The following is a 22,530-nucleotide window of genomic DNA, read 5'->3' on the forward strand; positions in this document are numbered from 1 at the left end:
TGTGCTGGTGCATGTGTGTGTGCGCGCGTCACGCCGCCGCCGCACGCCGCCGCACATCGCCGGCATCTCTCCACTGAGCATCACTTGTTCACTCTGGTGTGTTCAGCCAGTGTGATGAAGATGATGATGACGATGATGACGCTCGGCTGGTGTCGCCACTCGAGCGTGTGCGCGGCTGCACTGATTTGTGCGGCTCTTTCGTGTGTGCGTACGTGCGTACGTGTGTGTGTGTCTCCAAATCTGCCATCCGTCAACTGCGAGAAGCAGGCCTCGCCTCCGCGCTTCACTTTAGCCCAAATCAAGTTTGTGGAGCGAAAGGCAGGAAGGACGAAGGACGGGAGGCACTGGCCAAACTCAAATGGAACCAAGAAGAAACATTTCCAACAAAGGCCGAGTTATGCCAACACATTTATTCTTACCAGGCACATTTTGTTAAAGTCATTTTTCATATATTCTCAAGTTGCTTAAATCGATTTGTACTCGGGGTGTCAAAATGAGTGCGTTCATTTTGAGTTCATTTAAAGTTCCTTTTACGCCACTCATTTTTAAAGCCTGTACTCGGGGGGGGGGGGGGGGTTCCAGTCGCAACGCGTGGGGTCAGGTTGTATTTTACCATTTTAAAGATTAGATAGCTCTTAATATAAAAAAAAAAAAATGCACTGAGCCTACAAATACAATTATGCCATCTAGTGGCGGAAAAATGACCAGATTACAGGGTACCGAACCCTCTGATACGGGCTATTCGGTCCCTGAACTACCGATGTCAGAGTTTGGTCCGCCTTGCCAATAGTAAGTCGAATTGGTTTCCAGTTAAGGTTGGACTCCGAATCTGTTCATAACTTTTATGGAGAGAATTTCTGGGCGCTGCCGAGGCGTTGAGGGGGTCCGGTTTGGTGGCCTCAACATTGCATCTCTGCTTTTTTGCAGATGATGTGGTGCTGTTGGCTTCTTCAAGCCGTGATCCTCAACTCTCACTGGAGCCGTTTGCAGCCGAGTGTGAAGCGGTTGGGATGAAAATCAGCACCTCCAAATCCGAGACCATGGTCCTCGGTTGGAAAATGGTGGAGTGCCCTCTCCGGGTCGGGATTGAGATCCTGCCCCAAGTGGAAGAGTTCACGTATCTTGGGGTCTTGTTCACGAGTGAGGGCAGGATGGAGCGGGAGATCGACAGGCGGATCGGAACAGAGTCTGCAGCGATGCGGACTCTGTATCGGTCTGTCGTGGTGAAGAAGGATTTACCGGTCGATCTACGTTCCTGCCCTCAAATATTGTCACGAGCTGTGGTTCGTGACCGTAAGAACAAAACCCCGGATACAAGCGGCCGGAATACGTTTCCTACGTAAGGTGTCCATGCTCACCCTTAGAGATTGGGTGAGAAGCTCGGTCATCCGGGAGGGACGAGAGGAGCTAGTTGAGGTGGCCCGGGCATCTGTATGGGACGCCTCCCTGGAGAGGTGTTCCGGGCATGTCCCACCGGCGGGAGGCCCCGGGGACGACCCAGGACACGCTGGAGAGACTTTGTCTCTCGGCCTTGGGATCCCGTCGGAGGAGCTGGTTGAAGTGGCTGGGGAGAGGGAATTCTGAGCTTCCCTCCTAAAGCTGCTGCCCCCACGACCCGACCCCAGATAAGCGGGTAGATGATGGATGGATGGATAAAAAACACCGTATTGTGTAGGCAGTGCTATTTTTAGATGCTCTCGATTGTGTTGCGAAATCTTGCCAAGACAAATTGTTCTTTCAGCTTTTAACTTTTTGAATGAAGTCGTATAATCCTCGTCTGCTAATGTTCTCGTTCATCCAGGCGATTTTATTCTCTGGGAATTGAATCCATTGCAGCGGGACTGAATGCTATTCTTTTCCGCTCATTTTTGATTTTTGTCAGGGCATTTTTTTGCCATGATAGGGCGGCGGGGGGGGGGGGGGGGGGCGCTGAGGGAGGACGAAGCGGGAGAAAACAAAGATGCACAGGAAGCATCGCGCCTTCGCACTCTGCAGCGGAAATTAATTATCGTGTGAGCGCGCTCAGAGGCAAAAAAAAAAAAAAAAACAGACACCGCCAGCCGCCCGCTGTAAAATGCCAGCATGGAGGTTGCGGCGGCGGCGGCGGCGGCAAAGGTTAGGAGTTGTCCTCAAGAAGAATTTCCCGCGGCCCGCCCGGTAATTTGACGAGGTGGTGGCGGCGAGAGCGCGCGCCGTAGGAAGCGAGGCGAGCGAGGGCTTGCGGGAGAGCGGGATGTGTGAAACCCCCCCCCCGAAGGAAGGAGGCTGAGAAGTGAGAAGAAGTGAGACAAGTGAGAGAAGCGTAACAGTTCTTCACAGGAGCCACAAATAGAAAATGTGGGAGAAAGAAAAAAAAGGGAAAAATATCCTGTCTGCTTCTCTGGCCTTGCTGTGAGCTCATGAAGCTCGTTAGCCGCGTCGACGCCATCGCTTCATTAAAAGCTAAAGCCGACATGGAATCACACGTGTCGCTGCACGTGAAGAACATTCGTGTTGACTTTCCACACGGCTAATGGCGACCAAATAATAGACAGACAATTTCATTGGTCCAATCTCGGACTAGTTTGTCTTTGAAGCAGTTCTGGAAATGAAGAAAAAAGAAGCTCTCGTGGCCTCTCAAAACAAAATGGCAGACTCCGTGTCTTTTTTTGGCCGTGGCTTCTTAAGACTTTTTTGTGGGTCTACCAAATGACATTTTTTTGCTCCGCCAAACAATCTTTGGGGTTGAAATTGCAAAACCATTCATGACTTCGTAGAGTTTCATGGCTTGTCATTCAACTTCATCGGTGCGCATCCCCGAGATGAAAATGAAAGTCCTTCACAATTTTTGCGTCACCTGTGAGTCGAGCGCGTTGCCAATTTGATGGCAACTTAACAAAAAGCTCGAGGACCTCGTCTCGAAAGCAACTCTGAGCATGAAGAAAATGGGGCTTAAGTGGCCCCTTTAAACCAAAATGGCCGACATCCTGTATCTTTCAGGCATCGCTTCTTGATGTATTTATTTTTTTTGTGTGTGTGTGTGGATCGACTCATGATAAAACATGCCTACCTCATTTCAAGTTGTTGAGTAAAATGATCTCAAGGGGCCGAATCAATGAAAACCGTGTCCTGAAATTGCCACTTCAATCCAAAATGGTCGATTTCCTGTGTCTTCTCATGATTGAGTATTTGGAGACCTTTTTTTTTTCTACTCATGATTGATGTGTACCAAATATGCTGCCAGGTCAAACTGTCTTTGAGAGCTGAATTTATCAAATATCTGTGAGACCAAAAAAAGGGGCTAATACGACCGTTTCAGACCAAAATGGCCGACTTCCTGCGTCTTTTCAGGCATAACTTATTGAGACCTTTTTGTGGGTCTGCTTATGATAATTATCATGTTGCTCTGTCAGATGGGCTTCAAAAGCGTTCTGAAGTGCGTCACCAGTTTCACGACGCTCCGCTCACACGCGGTGACGCAAACTCAAAATCTCCCGCGTCATCCATTACATCAGGGATAGGAAAACCTGGTCCTGAAGAGCCGCTGTCCTGACAATCTCTGTCGAAGCCTGATAATGATCCTGTTCATGGAATCAGGTGTGTTGGTGGAGGGAGACAAGGCAACCAGGGGCTCCCGGGGGCCACCGTTTCCCACCCCTGCGTTACATGCTCGCCATTTGGTTGCAATCATACAAAATGTGTAAGGCAAGTTCATCTTTCAAAAAATGACCAAAACCACCCCAAAATGGCGGCTTCAAACCAAAATGGGAGCCTTACCCACTGTGGATATATTTTGATACCCTCTTGAGACTTTTTCATTGGTCACTGTACCAAGATTTCAGCTCCTCTCCAAAATAACCATAACATGTCTGCTTCAACACAAAATGGCCGACTTCCTGCGTGTTTTGCGTCAAGGCTTCTTCAGAGTTTTCCGCGAATGTTCTCATGATAGTCGTGATTACAGGATTTCGTGTTACTATTAGTGGAAGAGGCTTGTGAAGTCCATTTCATGAAATCTTTGCTTAAGCTAAGCTAAAAGATTTTTCTCAGAACCGACTTTGTCCTCTCAATTGTTTGTAGAGGGAAAAAAAAAGACATGTTGTAGCATGAAGGACATGAAGTGAGGCCGCCAAGGAATGTTGTCCCTCATCATTGTCAGCTTAATGTCTCCTGGTGATGTCCTTCTGTCACATGAAAGCGCCTCTGTGTATCTTTTTTTCCCTCTAATTCATAATTGATTTGTGCCACGCAATGTGGTGGGAAGCAGCCAGGGGCCGCTCTGGTGCGAGCGGGAAAAAAAACCTGAGGGGGGGCCATTTCTTGAAGAAGATCCGCTTCCCCAGGGGTCCCTCGGTTGATGAATCGGTGGCATGGCGAGATTTGTCCTCGCTGCTGTGAGGGCGCTTGCGGTCTCCTCTTGGCCTGCAGGGGGCACACGGTGCGATTTGAAGGAGAAACTTGGAGAGGTGAGCAAAGTGGGCCGAGGAGCCTCTGGATGCACTTGCCTTTGGATTTTAATGAGAGCGGGAATGAAAATGAAGGTCTTCAGGGTTGGACTTCATCAAGCGCATGCTTGGACAGGACAAGATTTGACGTATTAGTCTCGGGCCGCCATTGGAACTTGCTCCCATAAATTTTTTTAAAGCTGACAAAACCAGCTGGAGGATTTCTCAAGTGTTTTGGGCAAACGGATGATCTGCTCATATTCAGACAAACCTTTCAGAACTCTTTGGCTGGCACTTCAATGATCAGAAGAGGACTCTGAAACCAGTCATCCCCCAAAAAAAATTTTTTTTTTTTAAAAATACCTTTTTGTATCTCAAAACCTGAATGGAGGGGTCTTGTTAATTTAAGCGTCTGGCATCCTCCGTGTCCTTGAACTCCAGCAGGTCTCGGAGACGGAACAGAGACCTCTTGGAGGTGTCCCCAGTCGCAGACAGAATGAGTCAAATCAGCATCTCGGAGATGTCTTAGAGACCCGCTGAAGACAGAAACAATTCCCTAAACGGTCTCAGAAAGAAATCGGACATATTTGACTTTACTGCGATTGATTCCGTGACAACCCGGCGAGTCTCCAGGAGACGTCGCAGAGATGTCTTCACGACCGGCGGAGACTCAAATGATTATCAGGTTGCAAACTAGTCGACAGGCTAGTGAGGACGACCCTTTGCCAAAACATCGGGTCTTGTCATAACATCCAAATATGCGTATACTTTGTACATAAATTAAGAATAAATAACACAGAGGCCAACAAATATGAATCCAAACGCTCTCATTGATGATCAATAAAACAGCTTAGGGCATTTTACTCAGACAATCGACAGCCTAATAAAAAAATGTCCCTCGGCAATGCTTTGTTTGGGAAAGCCAGGATTAATTGATTACATTCGAGGCGCGTTTTGTCCGTAGAGTATTTAATACGAAATGAAAGCTTACACTTAATAACTGCACTCCAAAGGCAGCTCATGTGCACATTAAAGATCCTGTAAAGTCAAGACATGAGATATGTTGAAGATAATTGCGGATATTACTGAGAACTGTTAGAGCTAAAAGTCTTCCTGGCCACCTTCTGATTATTTCTCAAATTGTGCCACTGAGCGAGACCTTTTCAATATTTGTCCGCCCGTGATTTGGTTGCTTGGCAGGCAACATTTCTTGTGCCTGTAAATGTTTGTCATGTCTTTCGGGGCTCTACTTCCAGGAATAGAAATCACTCGCCTCGTCCGAACACCCCCGCTTCCACTCCGGTTGTCATGGTGATCAAATCCATTTTCACCATTGGCCCAGCAGTGCATGGGCGCTGGCTCCCTAGCATGAGACAAGACCACTATCGCAAAACAGGTTCATTTTCAGGACCAAAAACGGGTTCACGTGCCAACTTAAGGATTGTCTTAAATGGAAACTGCGGGAAAGTGCAGCAAAATGTGTCTGAAACTTCCTTTTTGACAAATTGTACGTAGCGGTCGTTGGGTTTTGATGGGTTAGGAAATCTTGAATAATGCTGTGATATTTGTCTAAATGATGCTTGAAATTATATTTTAAAAATAAATCTGTGAAGTATTGCAACAGATAAATGTTGATGAATGATCAACTCATTAAAAAACGTCACTTTTACATAATATGTCACTTTTCCAGTCCTCTCTTGCTTTTTATTTTATTTTATTTATTTTTTTATCAGGCTTGGCTTTATCCAATCTTTGAGTGTGCGTTTGCATGTGTGTGTGCGAGTAAGCTTTAGGAAGTCTTTATCGAGACCACCTCTTCCTTTCCCCCAATCTAAAGGTCTAAATCTTTAGCACAGTGTCACCGTGTCTGCGCTTAATTGGACCTCAGGCCGGCACACGCTGCTTCACACAGTAACTGTCAACCCCGTCCCGCCCCGCTCCCCCCCCCCTTCCCACCTACTTCCCACCATCCTCCTCCTCCGTGGTAGTGGAGGACATGTGACAAAGTCTCTCCAACACCGTTGTGTAGGACACGCTAGTCAAATTAGGCCTTTGACTATGACTACACACGCACGCGCACGCGCACGCACACGCACACACTCGCTCTCCCTCTCTCTTCATTGCTGCAGGCTGGGATTTATTTAAGTGTGACTTACTGCATGGATGCGCGGCCATAACTTTGCGTCCTTATATCGTATTTCTGCAAATGGAGGCTGGAGGGGTTGTTTCTTTACTTAACCGCAGATGGGGGAGGTCTTGCTGCAACGTACATACTTTGGATGATGTTGTGGTCATCACTCGCTATTTTGTGGTTTACTCACAACAGGTTCATGTATATATTTTTTCGTGCAGAACAATTGCACATCTTTGGTAAACATTGTTAGCGGATTGAATTTAGCCGATCACTACTCGTCGGAATGAAGTAATCCATAAGTGGTATCGATCACGGGAGTTCACTTTCGCTGAAATGTGATCTCAAGATGGCGAGCCAGTATGTTCGTGGCCTAATAAGCTATAAATGATGTCGGGTCAAAGGTCATTCCATATTTTTTAATGTCTTAACGAAAGCAAGTGCAAAATTGTTGCATCAAATCCCGAGTAGCAGCCACGTTTCCGAATGTCATTGAAGTGGTTGTCGGAGCGCCCCCCAGTGGACAGCGCGAACATGAAACGGCAGTTTGTGTTCTGTCCTCAAGGGCCAGCGTGAACCCCCTGGCGGGCCGGATCTGGCCCGCGGGCCGTATGTTTGACACCCCCGGTATCGATAGAGGGAGAATGGAAGCAGCTGCAATGGTGATGGTTTTGCGCGTGTTGCTTTTGTCCTTGCAACTCTTCTCGTCGCCAAAGTGCGATTGGGCGCCGTGCCGGGTTACGTTGCTGTCCCATGTGACAAAAGCAGCGCCGGCGGAACCTACGGGCGGCGCTCTTCTCAGCATTTGCGTCGGCGGCGTCGCTAACAGGCGCACTACATAATAGATGGCTCCGCAAATGCACAGGAAACTAAAACCCGCACGCACACACGCGCTCATCTATTATTACCGGCCGGTGCAGGATGCAGTGAAATTAATCCACTGCGGTGCGCTGCCGGCAAAGTGAAAGTTGTGGTGGGGGGGAAAACAGTCGCATTGGCCCGGAGTCAATCAAAAAGTGCATCTGATAGCTCACCACATCCCCAGCGTGGAGCCTTGAGTGTCATTCAATCTCAAAGTCTTTCTCAAAGTTTAGCAGAGCGAGTACGCAGCAGGAAATCTGAGACTTCTCACCACACACAAAAAAAAAGAAAAAGAAAAAAAAAAGATTGCAAAATGTCTCTAAAAAGGTCAAAGTGACCGTTGACATTTACGTGAGCATGAACTTATATTGACATGCTTTAGTTCATAGGTGTCAAACTCCGGTCCTCCAAGTGCCGGAGTCCTGCAGGTTTTGGATGTTCCCCTTCTCCAACACAGCTGACATATGATTAGCTCATCAGTAAGCTCTGCATAAGCATCCTGCTGATTGGAATCAGCTTGTGTTGGAAGAGGGAAACCTCCAAAACCTGCAAGACCTCCAGGACCGGAGTTTGACACCTATGCTCTAGTTTGACAGAGAAAATGACGATGCTAAGCTAGTGTGGCTAACGTGGCAGATGCTAAACAAAAGATGGAGGAAATATTATTTTTGTTTTTTGCCCGAGTAGCCATAAGATAATAATGTTGTCGCGATAAGTAGTGACTGTTGACAAATTTGTAAAGTTGGCAAGGAACTCAATGATTAGCAGAATTTAGCTAAAGCTGTGAAAAATAATTTTAATAAAAAAAAATCTAAATAAAAAATAAAATTTCGACATCATCAACAATTTTTGCTGTCTTTGTTGACAGTGTTGCTAAAGTATAGCATATATTTGGTTTGCTTGAAAACAGGTTCATTTTTAAGATGAAAATGTAGCGATGCTAACATGCTAATGCAACAAAAATGTAGCAAACAATCATGACGACAACAGAGTCTGCTTTTCTTATCATTTTCAATGCTTGTAATATGTTTTGTGTTGTACGGCCAGAATGAATCCACGTTTTTGGAACGCGTGAGGTACGAGTCCTATTTGCTGATACACCTGAAAAAAAAAGCTGCTTAAAACGGCATTAAAGATTAAAGATGGCGTGTTTATCCTTACCTGAACCGCCTCGCTTCTCCTCTCTTGTGGCCCAAACTGGACCCGGCTCGCCCGCCTCGCCAACTTAGACTAACAAAATGAACGCAAATGTCACGCAAACACAAGCGCCGTGTGTTTGAAATGCGACATTTGATCACGACAGACAAATCGGGCTTCACGAAAACCGCACAACAATTCCACGTCAATCAGCTTTAATAGAAAAGCTTTTGAGCAATTTCGGCGTTTGCTTTTATTACTGGCAGTGTGAGTCGGAGTTTGAGAAAAAGAAAAGCGATCAGCTTTTAAAAAGGGCCCATTTATTGTCCCCCCAGGAGGGCGGCAGCGAGAAGGCGGATCCAAATGGATCGCGTCTCCGCCTGTGGTCCGCGTGACGGCCGCCATATTGTCCATAGAAAGAGCAAAGAAAATGGACAGACGGCGAAGAAACCTGAACTGAAATGAAGTGCGCGCCTTCACCTTCGTGCACGCGAGACGCGTTTCATTGCGGGGGGCTTAAGAGAATTCCACGCTTGAGCGCTCGCCAGCCTTCCATTTGAAATTGGATAATTAGGGGCTACCTCTTATCTGCTAGCGCAAGCATTACTTAGCATTAAGGCGCCAAATGTATGTATGGACTTTGGGGATTGACACAAGTTTCTAGACGCAAGCTCGGGTGACGCTCGTTTTGCAACTTTAACCACTTTTCTTATGAGAGGCCCAAGTGGTGTTTTTTTTTTGCCGTTGAAAGACGGACATTTCCGGAGATTTATGTTAAACGGAGGCTGTTGACGATTAATTTTATAGTTGATTAATCGTTGCACTCGTTGGTGTCTTGGTTTGTCGCCGTGCGGATGGACAACGACCTCAAACGTACCCGAAAGCAAGCTCAATGTTTTTGAAAGCAAACAAGTGGAATGTTTTGCAATTGCTACGTCAATCACCTGAGCTGAACCCAATCGAGCATGCATTTCTGCCTGTCTATCCGTCCATCCATCTTTCCACATAAGATTGTCAAGTGTGTGTATGTCGTTGAGGCCAGGAATAAGGTTCTCACGAGGGAACGTGCACAATCTGAATGAAGGATCTATTCTTAAAGCGTGCGTGCGTGCGCCGTGTGCGTGCGTGCGTGTGTGTGCGCGCGCGTGTCGTCTGTAGATATAAAAAGGATCGAGTCTTGCTGCCCGGCATCGGTCCCACAAGACTCCCTGCAGCACCGTCAGCCGAGCAGACGCAAGCTGCTTTAGTTTCTTGCAGAAAGTTGTGAGAAAGTCGTCTGCCGTTCTTTTTTTTGTTTGTTTAAAATTGTACAACTTTGCTACAGAAAAAGTCATTTCCGGTGTGCAAAGCAGACGTGAAAACACACAGTTGGATGTTTGCACTTGTCGGGCAGCTGGAATCAAACAGCAGCAATTATGCTTTTGTTTCTGCCCTTGGTTTTTTTTCTTCATTTTTTTCTTCATTTTTGTCTTCATTTTTGTCTTCATTTTTTTTCTTCATTTTTTTCTTCATTTTTTTTCTTCATTTTTGTCTTCATTTTTGTCTTCATTTTTTTCTTCATTTTTTTCTTCTTTTTTGTCTTCATTTTTTCTTCATTTTTTTCTTTCTTTTTTTCTTCTGAGAGAGTGAAAATATCCCGAACTTGGACGTTTGGAATGCTGACACTGACGAGGGCTCGGTCGGCCATGTTTGTGTGTAAGCAGGGATGTCCAATCCATTATTATTTTTTGCATCCGAGTCCGAGTCACCTGGTTTTCAGAATCTGCCAATACAGAGTCCTGATCTGATACCTCGGCAAAGGACACGTCCGTTTTTTTTAGGTGGCATATGAAATGGATAAAAAAAAAAAAACATCATCTTGTCTGCAAATCTATCGTCCTGTGTGTGTTTTTTTTTCTTTTTGAAGACAAAAAAAGGTTGTGCTTTACCTTGACGAGTTTCGGCGCCGACTGCCGCCTTCCTCAGAAGCTGTCGGAGTTGCGTTAAATGTTTCTCAAAGCTTTCCACCGCACGGAATGTTCAATTTGCACACGTTGCAAGTCTCCTCTTTCCACATTGAATTCTTTTCATACTGCAGACATTAGCATTGTTACATGACGCTAGCTTGACATTAGCTTACCGCAACAACAATTCCCCCACTGGCTGTGTTTATTTGCGCTGTTTCCGCACGTATAAAAATATACTGTATATGTGTTTTTTTATTTTGGTTTATTTTGTTGCTTTGCAGCCCTTTATTTATGTACTTTTTTTTTTTTTAAATACATTTATATGTTTTTTAAAAACACAATCTTTCCCCCCGATTCAGATCAGCTAAAAATGGCGTGATCAGGCCCAATTTCCAATCATGTGATCGGGATCGGCCCAACCCTCGAAATTGTCCAAACAGAACAATGTTGGTTCTCGGATCAAAGGTTCCAGGGTGGCCAAATGTCGCTATTTTGTACATTTTCGTTTCATTCCCACGTTTCTGGAACGATCGCAATCTTTAGGAAAGTCTGTGACTCGAGTTACTGTCAACTTTTATAAACGGTATTTAAACGTTGCAAAGGGTTGGAATCGCAAAATGAACGTTTTGCAAGCCTCATTTCTAAAGGAAGACAACTTATTTTGTCACACGTGTCAACGCTCCGCATTCATCGCGAGCGGCCTTTTGTGAGCACCAAAACGATTTGAAAAGACTAATGAGGACAAACGCGAGCCAAAATGGACGGACGGACGGACGGATGAGTAGCCAGGCCACTTTTCCTCTGAGGCCGCCGTGTCCTTGAACAGGCACGGCGGCCATGTTGAATGAGAAGTCTGTCGAAATGATACGGTCGCTCATCCGCTCCCACCAGGTCGACTCGCCGCTCGGATTAAGATGAGATAGACTAATTGCCGGCACTCGGCCGCTGCTGTGGCAAAATTATCAGTTGAGAGGATTTGAGGCGCGCGTCTTCTTCTTTTTTTGGAGTTCGGAAGCTTACGGCCAAGCGCGCGACGGGCGCCGGGGAGGCCAGCGTCTTGTAACGAGGCGGTTGCGAACGTTGATCGGTCGGGCTCGTTCGCCGGCCCGTCTGCGCGCTCCATCATTCACGCTGCTCATTGGCCACTTGGCAGCCCGGTTTGCCGCGGCAAAGTGGAACATCGCCTGCAGACGGCCGAGCTTGACACGGACCCGATAGCACTTAAAGCGTCTCGTTACGCCGCGTCGGCGCCGCTCTAAACGCTTCCCCCCCCCAACCCCCCCCCCCCCCCCGCGCGCAAAACAGCTGCCTGGACGTGCGCCGAATGGCGAGAAGGAAACCGCCGAGCCTTAATGCAAAGACGTGCGCTTGCCGAGAAGGAAAAAGAAGGTTTTCATTTTGCTGCATCGGGAAATGGAGGGATGAATTCGGATGACGGACGACGGGAAGAATGAAAGAGAAGAAAGATGAGGATTGACTGAAGTCAAACGTGGACAGACGTTTGGATTGACAGAAGATGTTTGCTGTCCGCTGTTTGTCTATACGCACATGTCCTGTGATTGGCTGGCGACCAGTCCGGCCCGGGTTCGACCGGGATTGGCTCTCGCTCAACCCACGACCACAAATGAATGATGCGGCAGGCACTGACGCGCTATTCAAAAGTCCCTTTCCCGCAGTTTTCGAAAGACGGTCCCGGAGGGAACCCTGATCTTGAACGCACGCACACGAGGCGCCGCCGGCCCGTTGCGACCACTCGCTTTTCCCCGCCTCCGCTGCGATCCATAATGGATGAGAGGCTGCGACCCCAAGGTTCTCTCATCAGCGGTTCGCGGCGGGTCGGAACCTTCCTCTCGTCAGTGGCCGGCCAAGCTGAATTGGATCTAATCTGTCACGTCCAATCAGAGCCTGCGAGGAGCCGGCGGGGTCGAGGAGGTAAAAGCCGCAGGAAGAGCGCCCGGCGAAGGGAAGACAGGAAGGCGCTTCGATCAAAATGTCCGCCTGAATAAGTCATGTCCCTCTAATAGACTCCAGGAAATAGTCATGAATATATAAGCAGCACCATCGGACTTTCCAACATGGCGTCCTTCAACTTTTTGGGCGCGGGGGACACCGTGCGCAGAAGAAGCGCCTTCCCCCTCAACCGTACGATGAACTCATTGACTCCCAGGGAGCTTTGCAAACTGCTGCCTATGATTGTCGTCCTCAAGTGTGTTTTTCAACGCGAAAGCTTAGAAGAAGATCTCGGCCAGCGGAAATCCGGTTTGTAAACCTCCGCAATAAGTAACAGTTCCCTGTAGGTGGCGCTGTAACTTTTTGGATGGCGTTTCCATCCAAATGTTTCCAAATTTGGAAGAAGATTGAATGCAAATGCACAAAAAAAGAACATTCCAAATCTGCCCGTTTGCATTTGTTATTATTTTGGCGAATATTGAGAGGAAGTCACGAGATGACTCGATATACGAGCGGCGCTCGGCCACAAGAAAATCGGCGGACCATCAACAAAAGGGTCGTTTTGGCCTCTTTTATTAATTGCAGCAAAATTTCCATTTCTTTGTGCCCCCAAACATACCTTACTTTATTCTCTCAAGCATTTTGTGTTTATTCGCCCAAAATGTGCATTTTTCTTTTATTTGTACCCTAAAAAATCCACCACCTCCAAACATAACAACTTTTTTTTTTTTTACTTAGCACACTACAAAAAAGGCCATAAAAGAAAGGGTTGTGCATTCATTAAAATAATGCTGTTAAAGGGAATTTGCATTAACGGGTTTCATTCTGCCAGCCTTAATTAACCAAACGATGACCCCGAAACGCTTCCGTATCAGATCCGGCGGTACCTCGGCAAGTTGGGTTCAACACGTGAGCATCTTTAAGCTCATCGTAGAAGACGTTTTGGCCTTTCAGCCCAGAAGGCGTCATCGGTTGACGCAAGTTGGAGGCGAGCCCCGAGACCAGCGACGCGATCATTCTGTTGGAATGCAAAACCGCAGTCCAGTTGCAATCAACTCAATTATTTGAGAATGAAGAGTCGCTGGATGAACTCATCAGTGAATCTTATAATGACAGATGCACCAAAAACTCGGTCGCAGAAATTGTTTGTCTGAAAATGGCCCAAAAGTCCATTGGCGGTTTTCGGCCAAAAGATTTAAAAAACACAAGTGGAAGAATATGTTGCGATGATGTAATCAGCAAAAAATACAATAAAAGGAAGATTGGACCAAGTAATGGCATTTAATTCAAAATAATCGTAAATTGGGCACTCAAAAATCCAGGCATTGTGTCTGACATGCAACTTGGGGGGGGGGGGGGGTCATAGTATTGATTTTGCTTTCTTCAATAGATCCTCAGTTTAATCAGCTGCCGACATCAGCCGCCATCAACGGCAAATGTCAGCCGGCTGGTTTTCGCCGCAGCTTGAGCTGATTGCGCTGTCGAGCCGCCATTGCTCTATTGCTTTATTGAAATCACAGCGAACCTTAGCCACTTCACAATGACTCATAAAAAGCAGGCGGAGCGTCAGCGCGGCCGCATTAAAACACGGACGCGTTAACGGGGGCTGGATGGCGGCGCCGCGCGCTCGTTGCGCAGCCGTGACGTTGCTTTTAAAGGTTAACCCAAAAAGCGGCTGCGGTGAACGAGCGGAAAGGGGAGCCCGCGTGCTAACGGCAACCCGCGTGCTAACGGCAACCCGCGTTCTAACGGCAACCCGCGTTCTAACGGCAACCCGCATGCTAACGGCAACCCGCGTGCTAACGGCAACCCGCATGCTATCGGCAACCCGCATGCTAACGGCAACCCGCGTGCTAACGGCAACCCGCGTGCTAACGGCAACCCGCGTGCTAACGGCAACCCGCGTGCTAACGGCAACCCGCGTTCTAACGGCAACCCGCGTTCTAACGGCAACCCGCGTGCTAACGGCAACCCGCGTGCTAACGGCAACCCGCGTGCTAACGGCAACCCGCGTGCTAACGGCAACCCGCGTGCTAACGGCAACCCGCGTTCTAACGGCAACCCGCGTTCTAACGGCAACCCGCGTGCTAACGGCAACCCGCGTGCTAACGGCAACCCGCGTGCTAACGGCAACCCGCGTGCTAACGGCAACCCGCGTGCTAACGGCAACCCGCATGCTATCGGCAACCCGCATGCTAACGGCAACCCGCGTGCTAACGGCAACCCGCATGCTATCGGCAACCCGCATGCTAACGGCAACCCGCATGCTAACGGCAACCCGCGTGCTAACGGCAACCCGCGTGCTAACGGCAACGTTTGTATTTATTTGAACTCAACTCAAACGTGAACTTCGAAACGAGAGTCATTAAGGCTAAAATGAAATTCAAGATTATTTGTCATCAATGTTGTTTTAACATCTGCATTTTCAATGCAATACTTGTCAACAAAAATATGTCACCCGTTTTCAAGTGCTATGTTAAATGATCAATAACAAAATAACGAAATGTTGACATTTACAAAGGCCGAACTGACAACCAAATAAAAGTTGCTCTTCGTGTGTCCGCCGACGATGATTTCTTTCGAGGCGCTATCGACCGTAATTATTGTCTTTTTTGGACGCATTTTCTTAAATGATTCTTCTTTTCGGAAATGTCTCATTTTTTTTTTTTGCCTGATCCCTCAATTTTCTGTAAAGAATGGCACACTTCTTACAAATTCTGCCAGTCATCCAACAACGTGTGTCACGTTCTCTCGTCGAGTCGTCGGGCCGCGTTTCAAAATAACGCGACGCGTTCAAATCAAGTGGCAAACTTGAGAAAATGACAAAAAGGAAAAGTTTGAGTTGGCCGCAAAAGTCTCCACTGATAATGGCCGCTTAAAATGCAAACTTCTTTTTTGTCAGGAGGTCCGGTTCCAAATCGGAGGGCTTCTCGGCGCAGACCCGGATGCCAGTCGTCCGTCAGTCTGTGACCTCTGGCTTAGCATTTTGCTAACAGGCCCCGATGCCATGCTGGGCGGCATCGACGGGGATCGGCGGCATAATTAATGACATGCGAGCCTCTTGACGATGTCGGCCAGTAAACGTGAAGATCCCGTTGGAGCGCATCGTCGTCCAATGAGCAGTGGACGCGCGCCGACGTACTCGCCTTAATGAATTCATGACGTTTTTCAAATGCGCGGCGAAACATCGCTGGCCTCGTTTGCGTTTGTCTTCATGTGACGCGCAGGAGGACGGAATGCAACATTGAACGAATAGCAAAAGCGTTTACGCCAAAGCAAATGGCCGCCGAGCGTCGCGATAAATCCTGATTATAACTTCATACGTTGGATAATCGCTGGGTAAATAATTGAAAATGGAGCAAGCGGTCCATAAAATAAGTCGAATTGAAAGCAGTCTGTTTGATGGTTTGAATATTTCACCACCATCTTTCTTTTCATTTGTTTCCAAAGTGATGAACTTTTGGGGTCGTGTCTGATCTTGTGCAAATTGCCACCATCGGCATTTTGATCAGGAAACATTTCGAAGCGCAACCGATACAGTCGAGGAGGAACACCTGCCACGAGTCACAAAAACAAACCTGGCAAATGCTTAAAATGGCCTCTCATCATAGTTGCAACCTTAAATGCAATGGTGCCTTGACTTAAGAGTGACCGAACCTGTTTTGTTTTGTTTTTAGTTACGAGCCACCATCGAATTGTTTTGGCATCGCGCTTCGGAGCATTTATTGCTTTACCAAGCACCTCTCGTCATTATCATATGAATGAAGTTGAAGAATAGCAGATCGGTGACAGAAAATCCAGTCGTGAGCCTTTCGTGAGCGTTGCCACCAAAAAAAGCGCCTCCGCTTCCTCCGCTTCTCGCAGGACGCGTGATTAAAATGCCAAAAATGCCACCAAGTGCAAAGAAATCCGGATCGCGGCAAAGTTTGTCTAGCGATCATTTCCTGCGACTGCTGGAGTCCTCGCGGAACAATAATTATAAATTGCCGTCTCGCATTTTCCCGTCAAACTGTCGCCCGCCGCCTGCCGAGCGTGGAGGCGGCGACGGCGGGCGGCGGCGGAGGCGCGCGCCGCGGACGGAAACAATTTAGAGTCACCGGCATGCAAAATGGAAGTGGAAATGTGCGCGAGAGCTCTTGTCTCATTTATTTGCGACTTCCATTTCCCTCCTCGGCTCGGTCCCTCAGCCGGCAGGAGGCGGAACATTGCAGGAGAACTGCTCGGAGATTGATGATGATGCGACTCGGGTCCGTTTTTTTTTGTACTGCGCCGCTCGTTAAGGTGCCGTCACATTTTCAAAATTAAAGATGGTGAAAATTGCGCATTCCAAACGGCTCGTAAAATACGATTGAATTGTTTTTGTTACAGTAACGACAAAAGTCAAACGCGCCAGCGCGGACGCTCGCTGCCGTCTGATGGCGGCTCGTGCGAACGTTACAAACGGCAACAGTTGCCGGAATGTTTTTTTTTCTTTTTCTTTTCTTTTTTTTTCTTTTTTTTTTTCTTTTTTTTTTCTTTAAGAGCTCAGTATTGTTCATTCGGAAATGTCATCATCTCTTTTATTTTTATTTTTATTTTTTATTTTTTTTATTTTATTTTTTATTTTTTTGTATGTGCGTGCGTGCGTGCGTGCGTGCGTGCGTGCGTGCGTGTATTTGTTAGCTCACCAGAAAACCTATTAGAAAAAATCTCATACCGTTCACCTAAACCGAACACCAGGAGACCCGAGGAAGGACCGAAGAAAACCAAGGAAGGTGAAATCCAGCACCGACCCGACACCCCCCACCAGAACTCCTCCCCAGCCCAAGAAACATCCAGACCCCAACAAATCCAAAAAACATAAGATCAGGGAGGCCTCAAGAGACCAAAGGAGAGACCGAGAAAAGGAAGGACAGTTGCCGGAATGTTGACTTTCTGCTTTTAGTGACGGCGAAATGAGGTGGAAATGACGGCGGTGCGAGGCCATCTTTTCTTCCGGAGAAATGTCAGTTGCAAATGGTCGCAAAGAAAAACGCCGAACAAAACAAACGATAAGAAGCTCAATATTTCCGGCCGTATAGATATCGTCGCGTTTCCTCCTTACCGTCACAGGAAAGCCAAAGAAAAAGCAAAAGACGCTTGATTGGTTTTTGAGCTGACGTATTACAATTATTATTATTTTCAATTGTTCAACTTTCGGGGCGAGCTTCCTCCGTAACATCATCGCAATGGTCGATCATTATAATTATTGCGAATGAAGGCAGCGGTGACCCGCCCTTTAAGGGCTGCTGAACCAATCGGGCGCATCGCTCAGGTCCATCGTCGGCCCGTTGCTACAAAACAAGCCCCACCCACTTTCTTGAAAGAAAGTCTGCAAAAGTGATGCCATTGACTTTGACCCGGTTTCAAACGAACCGTGGAGTCAAATTTCGTTTTTTTTTCGGTGACATTTTCTTTGTTCGCTGTTCGGCGCCGGAAGTCCAGTCAAAAATGGCGTGCGGGAGAGTCGATTAAACTCAGTTTGAAATGATGAGTCAAATCATGCAAATTGTATCGCGCGTGTCATTAATGATGTTTTAGTCGTAGTTCAATTCAACTTGAAAAAAAAACTCATCAACACAATGAGAATTGAAATGTTAGTCATAGCACAAGAACCTTGAAAATAATCACCCAAGTGAGGATAAGTGGTGTCGAAAATCTCAATTGTTAAAAAAAAAAAAAAAAATATCCTCCTTTTGCTTCAAGTGTTATTACTAATAAAGTGCAGTTAATGAGGAAAGATTCCAAAGAATGAAAAAAAAAAAAACGACATTCGTGAACAGCCAACGGAAATAGATTTGAAAGTGTCACACGACTCCAGATGTTTCTGGGATCGTTCTGCGAGGGCGGAGGCGGCGCGGCGCGTGTTGTATCGCGGGAGCCGAGCACGTCACCCGGGTTCGCAGCGCCGGAGGGTGTTTTGGGCCCGAGGGACTGCAAGCGAGCCCGCAAACAACAACAACAAGCGGCGGCGGCGCTTTGGATCATTTATTCATTCCGAGAGGCAAAAAAAAAAAAACACTGCTAAAGTCGCTAAAGTCGTACTTGTTGTTCGTGCTCGCGCCGCTCTTTGTCAGGAAGAATCCTGGCGCTCGCTATACTTGTGTGTGCGTGCGTGTGCGCGTGTGTGTGCGTGTGTTCACTGCCCTCCCACATGCTGGCTATAGAGAGAGAGAGAGAGAGAGAAAAAGCACCGCTAATCAGCCCAGTAATTACTAGTGTGGGAAAACTGGCAAAGTGGGTCAACTGCAATGTTTGTGGAGCGGCGAAACCTCGCGATTACCGAGTCAAAACAATGAAAGATTCACGTGCGCAAAAAAACACACATTTTAGACGAGTTGAATCTTGCGTGAAAAAAAGCAGAAAGGAAAAGCGTCTCATTGGCAACGGGCGTTCGCCGGACTGGAGTCGCCGGGCTGAACCGTCTCAAGCCTCGTCGCGTTTGCGGCGATTAAGCTCGCTTGGAGTCGATCAGCTGACGCAAGCCCATCGTCGCGGTCGTCGGCGTGTCCGGCGATTCGATTGCTTCAAAGTCAGTGAAAGCGGCGTTTTCGGGCTCATGTCAGTAAAGCGAACTGCGGCGTTACTCTACGCTGTCGTCTGGGAACCGAATCTCAGGACTCCGAAGTGCTTCTGGGAAGACCTCCGAGTTGAGTCGGTGACCCGATCTCATTCCTCCGATTCATCGGAGTCCCACGGCGTTCCCGGGAAGTTCGCTTTTTACAGCTGCCCGCCGGTGGACGCCGTTCCAGCTCACGGCGACCTCAGAGTCATGCGAGCTTTTTGATTCGGTGATTCGGGGGAAGGTACCCGCTCTATTGGGGTGCGAGTTCAGCTGGTGGTGCAGAAAAGGAAAACTTGACGGTCGTCTAGCAAATGAGAGCGGCCACACGCACACGCACACACACGTAGCAGCGCAATGGCGGTTTGGACGTGAGAGAGCGGAAAGGTTAATTAAGCATCGAGGGGCCAGTCAAAGAGAGTTTCTCCCCGGTGACTCACCACTCGGAGACCCCCCCCCTCCCCCTTCCCCCCACCCCACCCCATGCTGACGGTTTTGACTCCCACCAAAGGAATTCCTATTATTTTTGAGGAGCCTCAACATGGCTGACAACGCACCAATTTTTGCAAGTTGGAGTAGCAACTTGCAAAAATCTCAAGGGTTCATGCTCCAAATGCAAGTCGGCCATTTTGGTTTGAAGCCGCCATTTTGGCTGATAGCTATGCAGCGCTTGGACTTTGGCAGACTTCTACCAAGGGAATTCATCGAAATGAATCCCAATTTGGGAACGCGTACAATCACGCGAGAACGAGGAGAAAAAATTGTCAAATGAAAAGCACAATCATGGCTTATCGAAAATAGGAAAGAAATGACATCCAGTGTCGTCATGAAAATGGTTTGCCTTCGTAAAAAAGGGACATGCAAAAATGTTTCAAGGGCGTTTTGCAGGAAGTCGGCCATTTTGGTTTCAAGCAGACATTCCAGGGCTCGTCCCATCGTTTAGAGGATTTTCTTGAGATAGACCGATGTGAATTTTTCAAGGGCCGATACCGACGCCAATTATTAGTAGTCAAGGACGCCGATAACCGATATTTGAAGCCAATATGCAATGTTTTAAAATACAAATGCCACTTTTGACTCTGTTGTAATGTCTTAACGCATGTTTATCGAACAATTGTTCAGACTTTTCAAAATATAGATTTTTTTTTTTTCTTAGACAATTAATGTCCTTTTAAATTTCTAACAAAACCTTCAGGGAGCTCCGAAGGTTATCAGTACGTCTTAACAAGTTCAATGGAAACTTGAGCAAGTAAATACCATAACTCGCTATAATTTTTTTACAGTAAATATTTTCCCCAAAATTTTAAAATGCTTGAAATCTTAAACTTTTGCGTTTCTTTGTTTCATTGTCGTTCAAAAAACAAATAGTTCCGAAGCTTCCCAGGGTCAGCAGCATCTCTTATACTTTAAAATGTTTAATAAATAGCTCCCTAAGATTAAAATGGTTTTAGATTGACTTTATATTTTAACTGCGATTGGCTGGCAACCAGTTCCGGGTGTACCCCGCCTACTGCCCGAAGCCAGCTGGGATAGGCTCCAGCAACCCCCGCGACCCTTGTGAGGACAAGCGGTACAGAAAATGGATGGATGGATGGATTTATATTTTAAAAAAGGCCGATACCGATATTCGTCAAAATGGCCGATTATCGGCGCCGATAATCGGCCTGATCTATTTCGAGGATTCACCATTAAAAAAAGGGGAGGCGGGAAGCAGTGTTGTTATTTTCTGCCTGAGATGGCGACTGATCCGGCAAATGTTGATCATGGCCAGGTGCGAGCCGTGTTTGCGTGCATGTTGGGGGTCAAATGTTTCGTTTTGATGTGACTCGCTCAGCAGGACGACGAAATGCCACCAACTGCCTCGCAGATCTGCGCCGCCTCGAACGTCGTCATGCGACACGACACTTTTTCGGGGGGGGGGGCAATTTGTTTTTGTTAAAAAAGGATCACGCCGCTTCGTTTCTGCAAAACCTCTGACGGGATGAGAGATTAGCGCGGAAGGCGTTCCAATTTGTTCTTAACGCACGCAACTGAGGACTCGTTCGCAAGGCGCCGCGGCGGCTTGTCTTTAAGTAACAACTCGTAACGACATCGCGTCAGTTTGCAGGAACGCGGCAAGCCTCGTTGAGAAACACACGTGAGCAATTCGTGTCACGGCACAATAAGAAAAGTAGGAAAAGCCGGCGCGCGCGCCGCACGCAATCAAGGTGCTTTGAGGTTGGTCCTCGTTGTGCAGCGGAACTGGATCTCATTAACATGCGAGATGGAAACGCATCAATCACTTCATGAAGTTCTCAATGCAAGGTCGAAATCGGAGGATAATTAGTCAAGCTTATTTCAAGCTACGGCGCAAAACGACGGCACAATCGTTCCTATCACTAAAGTATTCGCAGGGCTTCACTTCTTCTTTTTTAACAGGCTTTTTCCCCAAATCTCGTCAATTCTTTTTTTAATACCTCAAATTTTTTTGAAAATGTCAAAAGTGTTTACAACTAACAATTGATTTGATAATCAATGAATTTTGCTGATTTTGTTTTTGATTCATTGTGGCCGATAATTGAACAGGAAGTGTTCCTGGTGCTCCAAAATCAACCTGTTCAGATCATTAAAGCCGTTTTATTGATTATGCCCCGCCACAAAATGCACAATTTTGTCAAAAGCCAACATTTCCGATTTTTTTTTCCACATTTTTGGGGAACAATCCAAACAATTCCGTTCCGTTCCGTCTTCAATTCCGCTTATCCGGGGTCGGGTCGCGGGGGGGGGCAGCAGCTTTAGCAGGGAAGCCCAGACTTCCCTCTCCCCAGCCACTTCAGCCAGCTCCTCCGATGGATCCCAAGGCGTTCCCAAGCCAGCCCGTGAGACGTCGTCCCTCCAGCGTGTCCTGGGTCGTCCCCGGGGCCTCCTGCCGGTAGGACATGCCCGGAACACCTCCGAACCAGATGCCCCAGCCACCTCAACTGGTTCCTCTCAACGTGGAGGAGTAGCGGCTCGACGCTGAGTCCCTCCCGAATGTCAATCCAATCCAAACAATTCCAATTTCAAAATGTTCAAACATTTTAATTCCATGTCAATATCATTTGACATCATTCAATGTCATTCCACAAGTTTTCATTTAGTGCCTCAGCCTTCACACGCAATTTTTTTTTCCCAGAAATGTCATTCTCTCTCTCGTCGACTATTGGTTGACCACAATTTACGCCCAATGGAATTGAGCGTGGATTTGATTGGCAAAGGCAATTTCCTGCTATGCTTAAAATGTCAGACTGAAATTCAAGTCAATCGGCAGATGCCACAAAATTGACTGTCAAATATGGAAGTCACATTCTCGGCGCATCCTCGCATTCGCCGAGCGTGCGTGCACGCCGGCCATCCAGCGCCAGAGCCATCGATTGACCCGCCGGTTCTGTTCCGCTCTCGGGAGTCAAATGCTTTCTGCATGCGAAAAAAAAACCCAAACAAAGAGATTAGTAACACAATCACACCTCCAGACATCTAATC

The 22,530-nt window shown here is 47.3% G+C and overlaps 1 protein-coding gene across 2 annotated transcripts in view; it reads left to right on the top strand.

Moving 5' to 3' along the window:
• Nucleotides 1–22,530, top strand: part of nrg3a (neuregulin 3a) — a 141,562-nt gene that overhangs the window by 47,637 nt on the left and 71,395 nt on the right. The window lies entirely within an intron of this gene.

This window comes from Leptonotus elevatus, chromosome 13 (genome assembly GCF_054856555.1).
Source record: "Leptonotus elevatus isolate MCC_2025b chromosome 13, RoL_Lele_1.0, whole genome shotgun sequence".
In the NCBI taxonomy this organism is placed as follows: Eukaryota; Metazoa; Chordata; class Actinopteri; order Syngnathiformes; family Syngnathidae; genus Leptonotus; species Leptonotus elevatus.